This window comes from Monodon monoceros, unplaced genomic scaffold (assembly GCF_005190385.1).
Source record: "Monodon monoceros isolate NGI ecotype Baffin Bay Population unplaced genomic scaffold, NGI_Narwhal_1 Super_Scaffold_22, whole genome shotgun sequence".
Taxonomy (NCBI): domain Eukaryota; kingdom Metazoa; phylum Chordata; class Mammalia; order Artiodactyla; family Monodontidae; genus Monodon; species Monodon monoceros.
In genome coordinates, this window is record NW_021703779.1 from 44,879,097 (window position 1) to 44,896,408 (window position 17,312).

Sequence of the window (17,312 nt, forward strand, 5' to 3'; positions counted from 1 at the left end):
TCTCGGAAGACCCCTCTCTTTTCCTGTCTCACCTTTCAGAGACTCTACACCTTTAAACCAATTTAGATTTAACCTCTGAAAAAGGCAAAACAATCTTGGTGTTGCATTTCATCTCCCAGTCAGCCCCTGATATCCCTCGCAAACTCCAAAAATTGGAAAAGGGCCCTCAGTCTCCTCAGTCTGCACTCACCGACCTGGACTTTAAGGTCTTCAATAACTGAGATAAATGAGAGGAAAAGAGGGAACGAGACCGACAATGGTCTCAAGAGCAGAAACAATCTTCCCAAATGATTGCATCTGTGGTCAGAGATACCTTTCAGGATAAGACTTATCCAAGGCCCCCCAACTAATGTCAAGGAAAACAGTCATTGGGCCCAACGCTGGCTCCTGCTTCAACTGCAAAGAAGTGGGGCACTGGAGTAGAGAATGCCCCAGGAAAATGTTACCCCCAGGACCGTGCCCACTTTGTAAACTAACAGGGCACAGGAAGTGGGATTGCCCTCTCCTCAATAAAAGGGGACAAATTCCCCGTCTGGAACTGGGAACCCTCCTGTGAGGATCTCCTACATCCCCAGAAATCTTCTAGGACTTCTACAATCTTTGGACTGAGAGGCCCCAACACTGGACCTGGCTCCACGACATAAGATCGACTTGGCCAAGCCTCGGGTACCTCTATCCATAGCAGGTAAGAAAATCAATTTCTTAATTGATACCTGAGCCACTTACTCTGTTCTTTCCCGAGTTTTCAGGTCCCTTGATTCCCTCACCTATTACCATTATTGGAGTAAAAGACAAACTTCAACCTATGCTCCAAATCTTTGACTTACCATGCTCACTAGGAGATCAGATCTTTTCGCATTCCTTCCTCATCCTTCCCAATTATCCCACACCCCTCCTAGGCAGGGACCTTTTGACAAAACTAGTGACTCATCTAATTCTCCAGCCACAAGCTTCCTTCCCTGGAATCTTAAAAGACTCTGCCTCTGATGCTCAGCCCTCCCCTCAGCCACCAGAAATACTTAAACAGGTTCCCTCACTTGTATGGGACATTAATACCGTCAGGAGAGCCTCTCACCTAACTCCTGTCACTATCACTGTGAGGGACCCCTTTCACTTTCCCCACCACTCTCAATATCCTATAAAACTGGAAGATCTTAGGGGGCTCAAACCTCTCATTGACAAATTCCTAAACACTGGACTCCTTAGACCCACCAACTCCCTTATAACACCCCTGTTCTGCCCATTAAAAAGGCAGATGGCACCTATTTTCTAGTATAGGACCTATGCATAATTAACAAGGCAGTGGTCCCTCTCCACCCTGTAGTCCCCAATCCCTATATCATCCTCAGTTCAATTCCTCCTAATACTCAGGTCTTTACAGTCCTCGATCTAAAAGATGCTTTCTTCACTATCACTTTCTCCCAAGATTCTCAAGACATATTTGCTTTTACACGGACAGACCATGACAGTCACCACTCTCAATAAACTAACTTATGGACTGACACTTCATTTCCTTACACCTCACCAGGTGATGGACATTCTAGACAACAAGGCCCACCACTTTCTCACCAACAGTAGACTTACTCAATATCAAACTATTTTACTTGACAGTCCATCACTCACTCTCTCTACTTGTTCAGTTCTCAACCCTGCCACATTACTGCCAGACTTTTCTCAACCCCAAACTCTGGAACACTCTTGTTTAGAAATCCTAGAACAGTCCACTGCTTTCCTGGTTTTCTTGGCTAACTCCATTCCTGGGCCCTATAGCAGCCATACTCTGTCTCCTCCTTTTTGACCCCTGTCTTATCCAGTTTCTCCTCTCCTTTTTCAAAAACTGTCTTACTGCCCTTACCAAACCTCCCCCCAACCTGTCATGGGTCTTGCCTTTCAGTTCCAAAACAACCCACATGCCCCACTCCCAGGTAGGGACTGCTCTATGCCTCAGCTCAGCAGGAAGAAGTTACAGCAAAAGAGACCTCTGCCACAATTCCCAACAAATGGGCCAACTGGGTTCCATGTAACACTTAAGAATAAATGAATATTAAAGGAAATGTAAACCCATCTAACATTGTTCAAAATAGAGTAATGCCTGTCAAGGGCCACTATCAAGTCTCTTTCAGACACCCAAGGACTGGAAAATTACTGAAGACAAAAAGTTACAGATTCTCAGAAAAAACACATCCTATAGAAGCACAGCCAACTCAGATACAACTGTTGACCAAAATAGATATGAACCCACCCCTTCTCTCCTACACCTTGCCCTTTGAAGCCCAGTAAAAGACTCAAACCCCTATGCTTTGGGTCCAATGCCACTCTATGCATCTGGCCCCTTTCCTCCTTTGGAAAGTAAATAAAAATTTTCTTTTCTTCCCTTGTTAATATTTCTGAGAATACTTTCACAACCCGCTTCAGCTCACCTAACAGTTACCAGGGGGTAAGGGAGGGAGGGACAAACTGGGAGATAGGGATTGACATATACACACTACTATATATAAAATAGATAACTAATAAAGACTTACTGTATAGCACAAGGAACTCTACTCAATACTCTGTAATGGCCAATATGGGAAAAGAATATAAAAAAGAGTGGATGTATGTATATATATAACTGATTCACTTTACTGTACACCTGAAACTACACAACATTGTAAATCAACTATACTCCAATAAAAATTTAAATAAATAAATATTTAAAAACAAAATATTCATTTAATTTAAAAGAAAGCATTAAAGCAGGAATACAGAAACAAAAAGGATTTGTGGCATATAGAAAACAAAAGGTAAAATGCAGACATTAATCTAACTATATCAATAATAAAATCACATATAAGTGGATTAAATAACCCAATCAAGAGTCAGAGATTGTCAGACTGGATTAAAAAAGAGATCAAACCATAGACTATCTACAAGAGACACATTTTAGATTCAAAGATACAAAGAGGCTAAAAGAAAAAAGGATGGAAAAACGTGTATCATGCAAACAGCAATCATAAAAAGCTGTGGTGGCTATCCTAATATCAGAAAAATAGACTTTAAAGCAAAAAATAATACTACAAATAAAGAAGAGTGTTTTATAATAAAAAAGGTCAATCATAAGAAATTTATAACAATTATAAACATGCATGTACCTAAAAACGGAGCCCCAGAATACATGAAGAAAAGGCTGACAGGATTGAGGGAAGAAATAGAAAATTCGAAAATAAAAATTGGAGACTTCAGACCTCGCTGGTAGTGCAGTGCTTAAGAATCCACCTGCCAATGCAGGGGACACATGTTTGAGCCCTGGTCTGGGAAGATCTCACATGTTGCAGAGCAACTAAGCCTGTGCACCACAACTACAGAGCCTGCACTCTAGAACCCATGAGCCACAACTACTGAGCCCACATGCCACAATTACTGAAGCCCATGTGTCTAGAGCCCATGCTCCACAACAAGAGAAGCCACCACAATGAGAAGCCCGCACACCACAACGAGGAGTAGCCCCCGGTTGCCACAACTAGAGAAAGCCTGCATGCACCAATGAAGACCAAATGCAGCCAAAAATAAACAAATAAATAAACATTTTTAAAAATTGGAGACTTCAATACTACACTTGAAATAATGAATCCAACAACAATGCTGATCAATTAGGAAATAGAAGATTTGCAGAAAACTATACAAAAATTAGATCTAACAGATACCTATCAAACACTCCATCCAAAAATAACCAAATACAGGGAACTTCCTGGCAGTCCAGGAGTTAGGACTCAGTGCTTTCACTGTTGTGACCCGGGTTCAATCCCTGGTCAGGCAACTAAGATCCTGCAAGCCGTGAGGTGCAGCAAAAAAACCCCAACAAAATAAAACACATTCTTTTCAAGCACACATGGAACATTTCCAGGATAGGCTCTAAGTTAGGACATAGAAAGAGCTTAAGTAAATTTTAAGAAGAATGAAATCATGCAAAATATGTTATCTGATCACAATGGAGGAAAATGGAAATGAATAACAGAAGGAAATTAGGGAAAGTTACAGATATGCAGAAATTAATAACACACTAAAAAGTAGTTTATGAGTCAAAGAAAAAATCAGAAGAGAAATTAGAAAATACTCTGAGATGAGTGAAAATGAAGACACAATGTACCAAAGCTTATGAGATGCAGTTAAAGAAGTGTTTAGTGGGAAATTTATAGCTATAAAAGCCTACATTAAAAAGAAATTTTAAATTAAAAAACCTAACTTTCCATCTTAAGATAATGAAAAAAAAAGAAGAGAGACTAAACCTAAAGCAAGCAGAGATAGGAAATAATAAGGATTATGGAAGAACTCAATGAAACAGAGAACAGAAAAACAAACTGAAATAAGCTTAATTGCAAAGATCAACAAAATAGAAAAACTTAAGATTGACTAAGAAAAAGAGAAAGATGATACAAATTACTGAAATCAGAAGGAAATAGGAGATACTGTTCCCTACCTTAGAGAAATAAACAGAATTATAAGAAAATATTATGCCAACAAACTACATACCTTAAACAAAATGGAAAAATTCCTAGAAAGACACACTACCAAAACTGACTCAAGAAGAAATAGAAAATCTAAATAAACTTATAATAAGAAATATATTAGCTCAGTAATAAAAAAAAAATCTCCACAAAGAGAAGTTCAGGCCCAGATGGCTTCACTGGACAGTTACATCAAACACATAAAGAAAATTTAATATCAATTATTCACAAACTCTTTCATGACACAAAAGAGAGGGAAACACATCTCAACTCATTATATGGGGCCAGTATTGCCCGGATAGTAAAACCAGACAATGGCATCACAATTAAAAAAGAATAGTACAGATCATTATGAATATAGATGCAAAAATCCTCAGGAAAATACCAGCAAATTGAATCAAAGGGAAATATATCAAAAGGATTATACACCATGATAAAGTGGGATTAATCCCAAGAGTGCAAAGTTGGTTAAACATCCAAAAATCAGTGTAATATACCACATCAACAGAATACAAGACAAAAACCACATAATCACCTCAATATATGCAGAGAAAGTATATGACAAAAGTCAACACCGCTTTATGATAAAAACAGTCAGTCAACAAACTAGGAATGGAAAGAACTTCTTAAACTGAAAAAGGGTATCTAAGAAAGACCCAGAGCTAATATACTTAATGGAGAAAGATTGAATGATTTCTACCTAAGATCAGGAATAAGACAAAGATATGTCTCGTCAATAATTCTGTTCAACATTGTATTGGAGGTTCTAGTCAAGGAAATTAGGCAAAAATAAAAATACAAATAAAATAAATAAAAGGCATCCAGATAGGTAAGGAAGAAGTAAAACTATCTCTTTTTGTAGATGACAAGATATTGTATAAAAAAATTATAAAGAATCCAGTATAAACACTTATTAGAAATAATAATTTATTTCATTAAGGTTACAAGACACAAAATCAGTATAATCAATTGTATTTCTATACACTAACATAAGCAAACAAAAAATGAAATTAAGAAGACAACTCCATTTAAAATAGTATACAAAACAACTTCAAAAGACAGGAATAAATTACAGCAAAAAGTATGAAATTTATACTCTGAAAACTACATTGTTGAAAGAAATTAAAGAAGACCTCAATAAACGGAAAGACATCTCATATTCACAGATAAGAACACAATATTATTAAGATTACAATACTTCCTAAATTGAACTATAGATTCAATGCAATATCTATCAGCTGATTCTATGCAGAAATTGATATGATCTTAAAACTCATATGGAAATTCAATGTACCTAGAAAATCTAATAAAATCTTGAAAAAGAACAAAGTTGAGGAACACATTCCCCAATTTCAAAATGTGCTACGAAGTAACAGTAATCAGGACAACATGATACTGACAACAGTATAGATGTGTAGGTTAGTGGAAGAGAATTGAGAGCCCAGAAATAAACCCTCATATTTATAGTCCACTGACTTTTGATAAGGGTGTCAAGACAATTGGAGAAAGAAGAGTCTTGTCAACAAATAGTGCTGAAATAACTGGACTTTCACATGGAAAAGAATGTGTTGGACTCCCATCTCACTCCACATACAAAAATCTGACCCCAAAAAAGAGCAAAGATCTAAATGTAAGAGCTAAAACTATAAAACTCTTAAGAGGGAATTCCCTGGTGGTCCAGTGGGTGGTTAGGATTCTGCACTTCGACTGCAAGGAGCAGGTTTCAATCCCTGGTTGGGGAACTAAGATCCTGCAAGCCGCCCAGCACAGCCAAAAAAAAAAAAAAAAGTCATGAAATGTTAATGTCTAAAAAAAACTCTTAAAACAACAGTACAAATTTTCTTAATCTTAGATTAGATGATGGTTTCTTAGTCATGACACTAAAAGGACAAGCAACTAAAGAAAAAAATAGACAAATTGGATGTCTTTAAAATTAACAAATTTTGTGCTTCAAAGGACACCATCCTTTGATGCATAAAAACCCCAAAGAATGGGAGAATATACTTGAAAATCATATTTCTGATAAGGGACTTCTATCAAGAATATATAAAGAACAATTATAATTCAACAAAAAAAGCCAAATAATCCAATAGAAAAATGGGCAAGGATCCGAATAAACTGTTCTCTAAAAGAAGATATACAAATTGGCAAAAAGCACATAAAAAAATGCTCAATGTCATTAGCCATCAGAGAAATGCAAATCACAACCACAATGAGATATCACTTCACACCCATGAGGGTGACTATAATGAGAAAGATAATAACAATGTTGTTGGGGATGTGGAAAAATTGAAACCGTCCTTCCCATCACACGGTGGGAATATAAAATGGTGAAAAGTGGTCTATTAGCTCCATAAAGTGTTAAATATAGAGTTAGCATATGATCAAGAATTCCTCCTCTACATACATACACAAAATAAATGAAAACATATGTATATACAAAAACTTACACATGAATGTTCATATGTGAAGAATATTCATAGCAGCACTATTCACAAGTGACAGAAAGTGGAAATATCACAGATATCTACTAATTGATAGATTCAGTTGATTGATTGTAACAATGCAATGGAATATTATTCAACAATAAAAAATAAATGAAGTATTTATAGATGCTACGACATGAATAAATTTTGAAAACATTATCCTGAGTGCAAACAGTCACTCACAAAGGACCATATGATTCCATTTTTATTAAATATCCAGAATAGGCAGATCTATAGAGATAGAAAGTAGATTAGTAGATTCCCAGGCCTAGTAAGGATTGGGTATTGGGCAATCATGGCTAACTGATGAAGGATTTCCCTTTGGGTGATAAAAATATCCTAAAATTGTTTGTAGTGATTTTCGTACAACTCTGTGAATATACCAAAAGCCATTGAACTTATACTTTAAATGGATGAACTGTAGGGAATATGAAATGTATTTCAATAATGCTTTAAAAAAAAAGATAATTGACAGACCAGAGGAAAATATCTGTAAAATATATGGTCACATATATGATTTAGGATTAACATTGATATTAAATAAAGTACTCAAGCAATGAAAAAAAAGAAACCTATAGACACATAGGTAAACAACATGAAGAGAAAATCCACAGAAGGGGAGAAAGAGGTCAACAAATATGTGAACAGAGAATTAACCTCACTAGTTAGCAGGCAAATCCAAATTAACCCAATCATTTTTTATTGTCCAAAAGATTAGAAAAGATTTAAAAAGACTGATAATATATTGTTTGGGGGATGTTATGGGAAAATGTGCACACTTATTTACTGTGAAAACCGTTAAAACTTCTGGAGTGTGATTGAGCAATATGCATCAACATTTAAAATAGTCTTATCATTTGACTCGGTCATACAATTTGTAGGATTTTAGTCTACAGAAATATGTACCCTAGTACACAAGAATATATGTACAAGGATGTTTTCACTGCAGTATTATTCATAACAGTGAAAACATAGAAATGGCTTCAAAAATTATCATTAAGGAACGTTTAAATAAAACATGGTATACCCACACTATGGAATATTGGGGGTGGTTAAAAAGACTAAGATAAACAATACTGTCTCTGGAGAAGGTGCTGTGATTGGAGGCAATGGTCAAGTGGAATATTAGATTAAATAGATAGAGATTTAGATTTAGATGTACAGATGTATAATCATCTCAATATTTTTTGTGTACAATTCAGTGTCATGAAATACGTTAACATTGTTGTGCAATCATCACCACCATCCAACTCCAGAAAATTTTAATCATCTCAAATTGAAACTCTGTACCCATTAAAAAACCACATTCCTCCATCCAGCTGCTGGCAACCACCATTCTGTCTCTATGAGTTTGACTACTCTAGATACTGCACATAAATGAAATTCTACATTTTGTTATTTTGTACTTGACTTATTTCACTTACAATAATGCCCTCAAGGTTCATCCATATTATAGAATTTTTCAGATTTCATTTCTTTTTAAGACCAAGTAATATTCCATTGTGTGCATTGGCCACAGTATGCTTATCCATACATTTTTAATGTTCATTTGGGTTGTTTCTACCTTTGGGCTACTGTGAATAACACTGCTATAAACATTGGTATTCAAATATCTGTTCGACTCCCCTGCATTCAGTAGTGGAATTGCTGGATCGTGAGGTAATTCTATGTTTAATTTTTTTGAGCAACTAATATAATGTTTTCCACAGCAGCTACACCATTGTGTATTCCTAACAGCGTAGTATAGGGTTCCAATCTCTCCACATCCTCACCAAAACATCTTATTTTCAGCTTTTTGCAGTTATTTTTTAGTTAATAGCCATCCTAATGGGTATGACATTCTACTTCAAAGTGGTTTTGAGGTACATTTCCCTACTGATTAATGATGTTGAGAGTATCTTTAGGTACTCATTGGCCATCTGTATATATTCTTTGGAGATATGTCTATACAAGTCCTTTGCCCATTTTAAAACTTGTTTGTTTTTGCTGTTGTTGAGTTGAATGAATTCTTTATATATTCTGGATTTTAATGTCTTATCAGATATATGCTCTGCAAATATTTTCTCCCCTTCTGTGTGTTGCCTTGTTAGTCTGACCTTACAAAAATGATAAAGAAAGTTATTCGAGTTTAAACAAAAGGACGCTAAACAACAACATGAAAGCATAGGGAAGTATAAATCTCACTGACAAAGGTTAATATATAAACAAATACAGATAACATAATATTGTAATGGTGATAATTAAATCACTTTTAACCCTAATATACAAGTTTAAAGACAAAAGTATAACAAATAACTATAACCATAAAAATCTGTTAAGGGATACACAATATAAGAAATAAATTTTGACATCACTAGCAAAGTGTGGGGATGGAGTGAAAGGTTTGCTATGTGATTGAAGTTAAATTATTATCAGTTTAAATAGACTGTTGTAACTGTATGAAGTTTTATGTAATTCTCTTGGTAACCACAAAGAAAAAAACCTGTAATAAATACAAAAAAGATAAAGGAAAAACAAAGTGTAAAATTACAAAAAATCAACAAATCACAAAGGAAGACTGCAAAAGAGGAACAAAAGAATTACAAAACAGACAGAAAACAACAAAATGGCACTAATTAGTCCTTACCTATCAATAATTATTAAAAGTAAATGGATTAAACTCACTAATCAAAATGTATATTGGCTGGATGGATTAAAAAAAAACAAGTTCCAACTATATGTTGTCTACAAGAGAATCACTTTAGATTATATTTTTCTTAACATACTTATTGGACTATAATTGCTTTACAATGGTGTGTTAGTTTCTGTTTATAACAAAGTGAATCAGCTATACATATACATATATCCCCATATCTCCTCCCTCTTGGGTCTCCTTCCCACCCTCCCTATCCCACCCTTCTAGGTGGTCACAAAGCACCAAGCTGATCTCCCTGTGCTATGCGGCTGCTTCCCACTAGATATCTATTTTACATTTGGTAGTATATATATGTCCATGCCACTCGCACACTTCATCCCAGCTTACCCATCCCCCTCCACGTGTCCTCAAGTCCATTCTCTACCTCTGTGTCTGGCCCTAGGTTCTGCATAACCTTTTTTTTTTTAGATTCCATATATATGTGTTAGCATACCGTATTTATTTTTCTCTTTCTGACTTACTTCACTCTCTATGACAGACTCTAGATCCATCCACCTCACTACAAATAACTCAATTTCCTTTCTTTTTACAGCTGAGTAATATTCCATTGTATGTATGTGCCACTTCTTCTTTATCCATTCATCTGTCAGTGGACACTTAGGTTGTTTCCATATCCTGGCTATTGTAAATAGAGCTGCAATGAACATTGTGGTACATGACTCTTGTTGAATTATGTTTTTCTCAGGGTATATGCCCAGGAGTGGGATTGCTGGATCATATGGTAGTTCTATTTTTAGTTTTTAAGGAACCTCCATACTGTTCTCCATAGTGGCTGTATCAATTTACATTCTCACTAACAGTGCAAGAGGGTTCCCTTTTCTCCACACCCTCTCCAGCATTTATTGTTTGTAGATTTTTTGATGATGGCCATCGTACTGGCGTGAGGTGATACTTCATTGGAGTTTTGATTTGCATTTCTCTAATGATTAATGATGTTGACCATTGTCTCATGTGTCTGTTGGCAATCTGTATATATTCTTTGGAGAAATGTCTATTTAGGTCATCTGCCCATTTTTGGATTGGACTGTTTGTTTTTCTGATATTGAGCTTCATGAGCTGATGGTATATTTTGGAGATTAATCCTTTGTCAGTTGCTTCATGTGCAAATATTTTCTCCCATTCTGAGGGTTGTCTTTTCGTTTTGTTTATGGTTTCCTTTGCTGTGCAAAAGCTTTGAAGTTTCATTAGGTCCCACATGTTTATTTTTGTTTTTATTTCCATTTCTCTAGGAGGTTGGTAAAAAAAGATCTTGCTGTGTTATATGTCATAGAGTGTTCTGTCTATGCTTTCCTCTAAGGGTTTTTTAGTGTCTGTCCTTACATTCAGGTCTTTAATCCATTTTGAGTTTATTTTTGTGTATGGTGTTAGAAAGTGTTCTAATTTAATTCTTTTACATGTAGCTGCCCAGTTTTCCCAGCACCTCTTATTGAAAAGTCTGTCTTTTCTCCATTGTATATTCTTGCCTCCTTTATCAAAAATAAGGTGACCATATGTGCATGGGTTTATCTCTGGACTTTCTATCCTGTTCCATTGATCTATATTTCTGTTTTTGTGCCAGTACCATACTGTTTGGATTACTGTAGCTTTGTAGTAGAGTCTGAAGTCAGGAAGCCTGATTCCTCCAGTTCCGTTTTTCTTTCTCAAGATTGCTTTGGCTATTTGGGGTCTTTTGTGCTTCCATACAAACTGTGAAGTACTTTGTTCTACTTCTGTGAAAAATGCCGTTGGTAGCTTGATAGATATTGCACTGAATCTGTAGATTGCTTTGGGTAGTAGAATCATTTTCACAATGCTGAATCTTCCAAACCAAGAACATGGTATATGTCTCTAACTGTACCATCTTTAATTTCTTTCATCAGTGTCTTACAGTTTTCTGAATACAGCTCTTTTTTTCCTTAGTTAGGTTTATTCCTAGGTATTCTTTTGGATTCAATGATAAATGGGAGTGTTTCCTTAATTTCTCTTTCAGATTTTTCTTCATTAGTGTATACGATGCAAGAGATTTATGTGCATTAATTTTGTGTCCTGCTACTTTACCACATTCATTAATTAGCTCTAGCAGTTTTCTGGTAGCATCTTTAAGTTTCTCTGTGTATAGTTTCATGTCATCTGCAAACAGTGACAGCTTTTCTTCTTCTTTTCCAGTTTGGATTCCTTTTATTTCTTTTTCTTCTCTGATTGCTATGGCTAAAACTTCCAAAACTATGTTGAATAATAGTGGTGAGAGTGGGCAACCTTGTCTTGTTCCTGATCTTAGTGGAAATGTTTTCAGTTTTTAACCATTGAGAACAATGTTGGCTGTGGGTTTGTCATATATGCCTTTGTTATATTGACGTACGTTCCCTCTATGCCTACTTTGTGGAGTGTATTTGTCATAAATGTGTGTTCAATTTTTTCAAAAGCTTTTTCTGCATCTATTGAGATGATACATGGTTTTCATTTTTCAATTTGTTAACATGATGTATCACATTGATTGGGTATATTGAAGAATCCTTGCATTCCTGGGATAAACCCCATTTGATCATGGTGTATGATCCTTTTACTGTGCTGTTGGATTCTGTTTGCTAGTATGTTTTGAGAATTTTTGCACCTATGTTCATCAGTGATATTGGCCTGTAGCTTTCTTTCTTTGTGACACCTTTGTCAAGTTTGCTCTCAGGGTGATAGTAGCCACATAGAATGAGATTGGGAGTGTTCCTTCCTCTTCTATATGTTGGAAGAGTTTGAGAAGGATAGGTGTTAGCTCTTCTCTAAATGTTTGATAGAATTCACCAGTAAAACCATCTGGTCCTGGGCTTTTTTGTTGGAACATTTTTAATCACAGTTTCAATTTCAGTGTTTGTGATTTGTCTGTTCATATTTTCTATTTCTTCCTTGTTCAGTCTTGGAAGGTTGTGCTTTTCTAAGAATTTGTCCATTTCTTCCAGGTTGTCCATTTTATTGGCATAGAGTTGTTTGTAGCAATCTCTCATGATCCTTTGTATTTCTGCTGTGTCAGTTGTTACTTCTCCTTTTTCATTTCTAATTCTATTGATTTGAGTCTTCTCCCTTTCTTTCTTGATGAGCCTGGCTAATGGTTTATCAACCTTGTTTATCGTCTCAAAGAACAAGCTTTTAGTTTTATTGATCTTTGCTATTGTTTCCTTTATTTCTTTTTGATTTATTCCTGATCTGATCTTTATGATTCCTTTCCTTCTGCTAACTTTGGGGTGTTTTTTTTGTTCTTCTTTCTCTAATTGCTTTAGGTGTAAGGTTAGGTTGTTTATTTGAGATTTTTCTTATTTCTTGAGGTAAGATTGTTTTGCTCTAAACTTCCTTCTTAGAACTGCTTTTGCTTCATTCCATGGGTTTTGGGTCATGGTGTTTTCATTCTCATTTGTTTCTAGGTGTATTTTGATTTCCTCTTTGATTTCTTCAGTGATCTCCTGGTTTTTACGTAGTGTATTGCTTAGCCTCCATGTGTTTGTATTTTTTACAGATTTTTTTTCTTGTAATTGATATCTAGTCTCATAGTGTTGTGGTTGGAAAAGATACTTGATATGATTTCAATTTTCTTAAATTTACCAAGGCTTGATTTGTGACCCAAGATATGTTCTATCCTGGAGAATGTTCCATGAGCACTTGAGAAGAAAGTGTATCTGTTGGTTTTGGATGGAATGTCTCATAAATATTAATTAAGTCCATCTTGTTTAATCTATCATTTAAAGCTTGTGTGCCCTTATTTATTTTCATTATGGATGATCTGTCCATTGGTGAAACTGGGGTGTTAAAGACCCCTACAGTATTTGTGTTACTGTCGATTTCCCCTTTTATGGCTGTTAGTATTTGCCTTATGTTTTGAAGTGCTCCTATGCTGGGTGCATAAATATTTTCAATTGTTATATTTCCTTTTTGGATTGATCCCTTGATTATTATATACTGTCGTTCTTTGTCTCTTGCAGTAGTCTTTATTTTAAAGTCTATTTTGTCTGTTATGAGAGTTGCTACTCCAGCTTGCTTTTGATTTTCATTTGCATGGGATATCTTTTTCCATCCCCCACTTTCAGTCTGTATGTGTCCCTAGGTCTGAAATAGGTCTCCTGTAGACAGCACATATACGGGGCTTGTTTATGTATCCATTCAGCCAGTCTATCCCTTTTGGTTTGAGCATTTCATCCATTTACATTTAAGGTAATTATCGATATGTATGGTCCTATTACCATTTTCTTAATTGTTTTGGGCTTGTTGTTGTAGATCTTTTCCTTCCCTTGTGTTTTCTGCCTAGAGAAGTTCCTTTAGCTTTTATTGTAATGTTGGTTTGGTGGTGCTGATCGAATCTGAATGAGATCCTTGCTGGGTAGAGCAATCCTGGCTGTAGGTTTTTCCCTTTCACCACTCTAAATATGTCCTGTCACACCCTTTTGGGTTGCAGATTTTCTCCTGAATGATCATCTGTTAACCTTATCGAGATTCCCTTGTATATTATTTGTTGTTTTTCCCTTGGTTCTTTGAATATTTTTCCTTTCTATTTAATTTTAGATAGTTTGACTAATAAGTGTCATGGCATGTTTCTCCTTGGATTTATCCTGTATGGGACTCTCTGCACTTCCTGAATTTGATTAACTATTTCCTTTCGCATATTAGGGAAATTTTCAGCTATAATCTCTTCAAATATTTTCTCAGTCCCTTTCTTTTTCTCTTCTTTTTTGGGACCCCTATAATTAGAATTTTGGCACATTTAATATTGTCACATTGTTCTCTGAGAATGTCCTAAATTCTTTGCTTTCTTTTTTCTTTATTCTGCTCTGTAGTAGTTATTTCCACTATTTTATCTTCCAGGTCACTTATGCGTTCTTCTGTCTCAGTTATTCACCTATTGATTCCTTCTAGAGAATTTTTAATTTCATTTATTGTGTTGTTCATCATTGCTTGTTTGTGCTTTAGTTCTTCTAGGTCCTTGTTAACCATTTCTTCTGTTTTCTCATTCTATTTCAAAGATTTTAGATCACCTTTACTATCATTACTCTGAGTTCTTTTTCAGGTACTTGACTATTTCCTCTTCATTTGTTTGGTCTGGTGGGTTTTTACCTTCCTCCTTCATCTGCTGTGTGTTTTGCTGTCTTCTCATTTTTCTTAACTTACAGTGTTTGGTGTCTCCATTTCTCAGGCTGTAGGTTTGTGGTTCCCGTTGTTTTTGGCGTCTGTCCCCAGTGGCTAAGATTAGTTCAGTGAATTGTGTAGGCTTTCTGGTAGAAGGGACTAGTGCCTGTGCTCTGGTGGATGAAGCTGGATCTTGTCTTTCTGGTGGGCAGGTCCACGTCCAATCGTGTGTTTTGGGGTGTCCATGGCCTTATTAGGATTTTAGGCAGCCTCTCTGCTAATGGGTGGTGTTTTGTCCCTGTCTTTCTAGTTGTTTGGCAAAGGGTTTCCAGAACTGTAGCTTGCTTGTTGTTGAATAGAGCTGGGGCTTAGCATTGAGATGGAGATCTCTGGGAGAGCTTTCGGCATTTGATATTACATGGAGCCAGGAGATCTCTGGTGGACCAATGTCCTGAACTCAGCTCTCCCACATCAGAGGTACAGGCCTGACACCCAGCCAGAGCACCGAGACCCTGTCAGCAACATGGCTCAGAAGAAAAGGGAGAAAAAAAGAAGAAAGTAAAATAAAATATAATAAAGTATTAAAATATAAAATAATTATTAAAAATTAAAAAGTAATAAAAGAAGGAAAGAAAGAAGAAAGCAACCAAACCATAAAACAAATCCACAAAGGCTAACAAGTGCTAAAAATTATACTAAAATAAAGGAAAAAAAAATGGACAGACAGAACTCTTCGACAAATGGTAAAAGCAAACTATACAGACAAAAATCACACAAACAAGCATACACATTCACACTCACAAAAAGAGAAAAAAGAAAAAAAATTCATATATCGTTGCTCCCAAAATCCACTGCCTCAATTTTGGCATGATTCGTTGTCTATTCAGGTATTCCACAGATGCAGGGTACATCAATTTGATTGTGGAGATTTAATCCACTACTCCTGAGGCTACATGGAGAAATTCCCCTTTCTCTTCTTTGTTCGCACAGCTCCCGGGGTTCAGCTTTAGATTTGACCCCACCTCTGCGTGTAGGTCTCCTGAGGGCGTCTGTTCTTCGCTCAGACAGCATGGGGTTAAAGTAGTATCTGATTGGGGGGACCAGCTCACTCAGGCCGGGCGGAGGGAGGGATACAGAATGCGGTGCGAGCCTGTGGCTGCTGAAGCCAGCATGACATGGCAACAGCCTGAGGCACACCGCGTGTTCTCCCGGGGAAGTTGTCCCGGGGAAGTTGTCCCTGGATCACGGGACCCTGGCAGTGGCGGCCTGCACAGCCTCCCAGGAGGGGAGGTGTGGATAGTGACCTGTGCTTGCACAGAGGATTCTTGATTGCTGCAGCAGCAGCCTTAGCATTTCATATCCGTCTCTGGTGTCCACGCTGATAGCCGTGTCTCGCACCTGTCTCTGGACTTCCTTTAGGCCGTGCTCTGAATCCTCTCTCCCCATGCACCCCAAAACAATGGTCTCTTGTCTCTTAGGCAGGTCCAGACTTTTTCCCAGACTCCCTCCCAGCTAGCTGTGATGCACAAGCCCCCTTCAGGCTGTGTTCACGCAGTCAACCCCAGTCCTCTCCCTGTGATCTGAACTCCAAAGCCTGAGCCTCAGCTCCCAGACTCCGCCTGCCATGGTGGGTGAGCAGACAAGCCTCTCAGGCTGGTGAGTGCTGGTTGGCATTAATCCTCTGTTGCGGAATCTCTCCAATTTGCCCTCTGCAGCCCTATTGCTGCGCTCTCCTCCGTGGCTCCAATGCTTCCCCACCACCACCACCCTTCTCTGCCAGTGAAGGGACTTCCTAGTGTGTGGAAACTTTTCCTCCTTCACAGCTCCCTCCAAGAGGTGCAGGTCCTATCTCTACATTTTTGTCTCTGTTTTTTCTTTTGGCCTACCCAGGTATGTGGGGTTTTTCTTGCCTTTTGGGAGGTCTGAGGTCTTCTGCCAGCGCTCAGTAGGTGTTCTGTAGGAGTTGTTCCACATGTAGATGTATTTCTGATGTATTTATGGGGAGGAAGGTGGTCTCCATGTCTTACTCCTCCACCATCTTGAAGGTCTCCTTTATTTTATTTTATATTTTTTATTGAAGTATAGTTGATATACAATGCTGTGTTAGTTTAGTTTTAGGTGTACAGCAAAGTGATTCAGTTATGTGTATTTATATATATTCTTTTTCAGATTCTTTTCCATTAAAAGTTATTACAAGATATTAAATATTGAATATAATCCCCTGTGCTATAAAGTAGGTACTTGTTGTTTATCTATTATATATATATTTAGTAGTGTGTATCTGTTAAAACCAAACTCCTAATTTATCCTTTGCTGCCCCTTTCTCCTTTGGTAACCATAAATTTGTTTTCTATGTCTGTGAGTCTATTTCTGTTTTGTAAATAAGTTCATTTGTATCATTTTCTTTAGGTTCCACAAATAAGTGATATCATATGATATTTGTCTTTCTCTACCTGACCTACTTCCCTTAGCATGATAACCTCTGGTCCATCCATATTCCTGCAAATAGCATTATTTCATTCTTTTTTATGACTGAGTAATATCCTATATATATATATACATATATAT